Source organism: Dendrobates tinctorius, unplaced genomic scaffold (assembly GCF_039654945.1).
Source record: "Dendrobates tinctorius isolate UK_male_01 unplaced genomic scaffold, ASM3965494v1 ptg000070l, whole genome shotgun sequence".
NCBI lineage: Eukaryota > Metazoa > Chordata > Amphibia > Anura > Dendrobatidae > Dendrobates > Dendrobates tinctorius.
In genome coordinates this window covers 3154700-3159731 of record NW_027361738.1, presented here as the reverse complement: position 1 = coordinate 3159731, position 5032 = coordinate 3154700, and the positions used below count along the sequence as shown (strand labels likewise).

The 5032-nt window shown below is 37.3% G+C and overlaps 1 long non-coding RNA gene across 1 annotated transcript; it reads right to left on the bottom strand.

Annotated features, from left to right (window-relative positions):
* Positions 1-1280: 1280 nt before the first annotated feature.
* Positions 1281-1544, bottom strand: LOC141095893 (uncharacterized). The gene is made up of 2 exons (XR_012233484.1): positions 1466-1544; positions 1281-1366 (listed from the first exon to the last, which is right to left on the bottom strand). It is a non-coding gene; the product is annotated as an uncharacterized lncRNA (long non-coding RNA).
* Positions 1545-5032: the final 3488 nt, after the last annotated feature.

Here is a 5032-nt window from a genome sequence, read left to right as displayed (position 1 = left end):
GTGAAAATCCCACCATTGACATATAGCGATGAGCGAGTGTGCTCGTTACTGGAGTTTTCCGAGCATGCTTGGGTGTTCTCCACATGTATTCAGGTTCTCTAGCAGTCTCAAATCATGCAGCTGCGAGGACTAAAACTTGATTTCCGAGCACACCCAAACTACTCAGAGAACACCCGAGCATGTTCGGAAAACTCGAGTAAAGAGCACACTCACTTATCACTACATATAATATCTCCTCCTCATGAATTATTCTCAGTTGCCGACATCAGACAACATAGACCTTATAGTCACACTTACCTCTGCTAGGCTCTGTCTCTGCAACTATTTCTGGGTCTTGTTCTTCTCCCAGTTTTAATGCAGATGTATTTTTGGCCTCAACTGGAAATTCATATAAAAAAGTAAGAAAAACAAGTCAATGATTATTGTCAGTCATAGATGTGAAAATCCCACCATTGACATATAGTGATGAGCGAGTGTGTTCATTACTCGAGTTTTCCGAGCATTTTGAGGGTGCTCATGAATTAAGTTTTAGTCCCCGCAGCTGCATGATTTGCAGCTTTTAGACAGCCTGAATACATGTGGGGATTGCCCGTTATTTCGGAAATCCTCACATGAATTCAGGCTGTCTAGCAGTCTCAAATCATGCAGCTGTGGGGACTAAAGCTTGATTTCCGAGCACGCCGAAACTACTCAGAGAACACCCAAGCATGTTCAGAAAACTCGAGTAAAGAGCACATTCACTTATCACTACATATAATATATCCTCCTTGTGAATTATTCTCAATCGCCGACATCAGACCACATAGACCTTATTGTCACACTTACCTCTGCTAGGCTCTGTCTCTGCAACTATTTCTGGGTCTTGTTCTCCCAGTTTTAATGCAGATGTATTTTTTGCCTCAACTGGAAAATTATACAAAAAAGTAAGAAAAACAAGTCAATGATCATTGTCAGTCATAGATGTGAAAATCCCACATTGACATATAATATATCCTCCTCAATTATTCTCAGTCTCCGACATTAGACAACATAGACCTTATTGTCACACTTACCTCTGCTAGGCTCTGTCTCTGCGACTATTTCTGGGTCTTGATCTTCTCCCAGTTTTAATGCAGAGGTATTTTTTGTCTCATCTTGAAATTCATACAAAAAAAGTAAGAAAAACAAGTCAGTGATCATTGTCAGTCATAGATGTGAAAATCTCACCATTGACATATAATATTTCCTGCTCGTGAATTATTCTGTCGCCGACATCAGACAACAAAGACCTTATTGTCACACTTACCTCTGCTCGGTTCTGTCTCTGGGACTATTTTTGGGTCTTGATCTTCTCCCATTTTTAATGCAGATGTATTTATTGTCTCAACTGGAAATTCATGTAAAAAAGTAACATATAATATATCCTCCTTGTGAATTATTCTCAGTCGCTGACATCAGACCACATAGACCTTATTGTCACACTTACCTCTGCTAGGTTCTGTCTTTACTACTATTTCTGTTCTTTGCTCTTCCAGTTTTAGTGCAGATGTATTTTTCGTATCAACTGGAAAATCATACAAAATATTAAGAAAAACAAGTCAATGATAACCTCCTATAAGATTAGAGTCATATCTTTATGATTGCTGATGCCGGATTGCTATCAGCACAACCCTGTGGTCGGGTTCATAGCACACCTATAATTCTGCTACATAGAGGGGATCTATTCATCTCCTCTATGTAGCAGAGGCGATCGATTTATGGCAGTTTCTAGCCTCCTATGGAGCAATGCAAAAATAAAAAAAATGTTTTTAAAAATATTAAAAAATGTAAAAAAACAAAAGTTTAAATCACCCCTCTTTCGCCCCATTCAAAATTAAACAATAAAAAAATTCAAACCTACACATATTTGGTATTGCTGTGTTCAGAATCGCCCAATCTATCAATAAACAAAAAGATTAACCCTATCGCTAAACGGCTGAGCGAGAAAACAAATCGAAACGCCATAATTAAGTTTTTTTGGTCGCCGCGATATTGCATTAACATGAAATAACAGGCGATCAAAAGAACGTATCTGCCTAAAAGTGTTATCATTAAAAACGTCAGCTCAGCGTGCAAAAACTAAATTCTCGCCCAACCAGAGATCCCAAAAAGTGGAGACGCTACGGGTCTCAGAAAAGGGCGCAATTTATTTTTTTATTTGCAAAGTTTGGAATATTTTTTCACCACTTAGATAAAAAGAACCTGTTTGGTGTCTATGAACTCGTAATGACTTGTAGAATCCAAGTCACAGGTCAGTTTTAGCATTTAGTGAACCTAGCAAAAAAGTCAATCAAAAATTAAGTATGGGATTGCATTTATTTTGCAATTTTACTGTACTTGGAATTTTTTTCCTGTTTTCTGTTACACGACATGGTAAAAACAAAGGTATTGTTCAAAAGTACAACTCGTTCCACAAAAAATAAGCCCTCACATGGCCATATTGACCTAAAAATAAAAAACTTATGGCTCTGGAAAGAAGTGGAAAGAAAAACAAAAGCGCCAAAACGCAAAATCTAAACAAAGGTTCGGGGGTTAAGGGGTTTAAACATCTGTGGCACATTAAGGGTATATATAAGGTTAGTTTGGGGCCTGATTGAGCCATGGGCAGAGTATTCGTGATCAGTATCAGGCACCAGACTGTATGGCCCCTTATACCTTTTAATGCGCAGCACATAAGAGTGAGAATTTTATACATTAACGTGTTGGATTGTTGTTTATTTTAAAGGCACAAAAAAGCAGTGATTTTCTGAGTCCTCATGTGACATTTACATTACACCTTATGATCAGTGGCGACAACAAGATGTCCTATAGACCTGCACATACCTGGCAATATGGGAGAGGGTGACTTGTTGTTTTCAGTAGTGAAGCACTGATTATCACCATCATTTCCAGTTGGAGAAGATTCTTTCTGCCTGTTTAGTAGAAGAAAAATAAATAAATTACAAGTGAAAGCAATGAAAATTAAAAAGACTCCGTTTTTATGGGCAATTAGGACACTTGGCCAAAATGAAGGGTATACCTTGCACAGGACTGCCTTCTGTCAGCATGAATGAATAATAACTAGTAATAAAGGGCTTTAATGAAATGGAAATGAAAGGCTGGTCATAATGATAAACTGTTATCACCAGCGTTATCACAAGCCAGACCCAACAGTGATGATCAATCATGGGATGGTGGATTCTGTATTTAGTATTGTGTCATATGCGTATTGTATTTGGTATTCTGAAGATATGTCAGTACTATACCCTATAATAATTTACTCACATATCTGAGTGTTTTGTGCTGGTCTCTATAGAGCAATCTGCAGATGGCTCATGATCTTCATCTCTCATCATCCTGGTATTGGGGTCATATAGCTAAAATATACAGAGTAAAATTAAATATATATATATATATATATACAGTATATATAGTATTATAATACTATTTTAGTTATAGTTTTGTGGATTTACTGATCATATACTTACCTTAGAAAGTCTTTGAGAAGATGATACATAGTTTAGACTTTCTGGCCAATCACTGACCTCCTCATCTGAATCCATATATTTGGGTCTCTCAATGCCAGCTACAAAGTACAAGTATTATCAGAGATTATTAATATAATCACAGACAGTCACCATGTTATTACTAATAATGATGGGAACATATTGTCACATAAAATGAAAGACAAGACAAACTGCAACTTTAACCAGATGACGTCTCATTCTACTTACTGGGAAAGTAGCGGGTGTCCTCCTCTGACGTAATATCTGGCCTTAACGTTGGCATATTTTGAAGGTTCTCAAAGTCTAACTCACTCAGGAATGGATGACTCTTGATTTCATTTGCTCCTCCTGGAAATGGAAGACAAGAAAAAAGTGATCCAGACAATGTTAGGAAGACTGTACATTTTAAGTTAATCTAAACTGAAGATATAGCAGATCCAAAATATACTGTAAGTCATGGAATGAAGAATGGGGAATGGACAAGAAGATAATGCAGAGACCTCAGTGTTTATCCTCATGGAAATGATCTATTTGTCAGGTCACAGAGGAGCTATAAGTCATTATTAATACTACTATATATATTACCTGTCCCAAGTCTATGTGTTGGATCTTTTATGAGTAGCTGAGTAATGATGCTTTGAGCTTTGGGATGAAGAGCACACTCTTGAAATTTCAAAGTGATGTCATCTGTTATATAAAAAGTAAATATTACAGAAAAGAAGGTCTCTACATTTACTATCATTTAAAAAACTCATCAAAAGCAACAAGTAACTAAATCAAAGAATGAACATAACAACTGAACCAAATTACTGTGGCATCACACAGCATTCAGAATATTTTACTTACCCGTGGTGATACTGTTGAAAATATCACTTTTGTATCTTCCTTTAAATGGCACATCGCCGGTAAGAAATTCATACATGATGATCCCTATTGACCACCAGTCAATAGGCCTTCCGTAGCCCTCCCCTAAGATGACTTCTGGGGCTATATAATGCAAGGTGCCAGTCATCTGAAAACCAACAGAACAATGAGAAGATGATCAATGAAAATAACTGTGACAAATAATATCAGTGGAAAAGTTTTCTATGTGAGAAAATATCCGAGAAGCAGTAATAGATCAGATCTGTAAAGAATAAGTTTTTTATGTATAGCTAACCCCATCAGCAGGAAACTCTCTGGTGATGTCGATAGTTTGAGCCTTGTAAATGTCTGATGTTGGTCTCATGAGTCCGAGTTTTGAAATTCCAAAATCGGTGACTTTGATATGTCCAGTTGATGATATCATGAGGCTGTAAAAGAAAAGATATTGTCAGCCCTAAGTAATAACCCATAGACTATAACTATAACTGTGTCCCTTTATTATCCTGCAGCGCTCACTTACTTTTCAGGCTTCAGGTCTCGATGAACCACACCATAGCTGTGCAGATATTCCACAGCAACAACCGTTTCTGCAAGGTACCTGCGGGCCAAGGTGAGGGGTAAATGACCATATAACTCTAAGAGACTGCCACAGTCTCCTCCTAGAG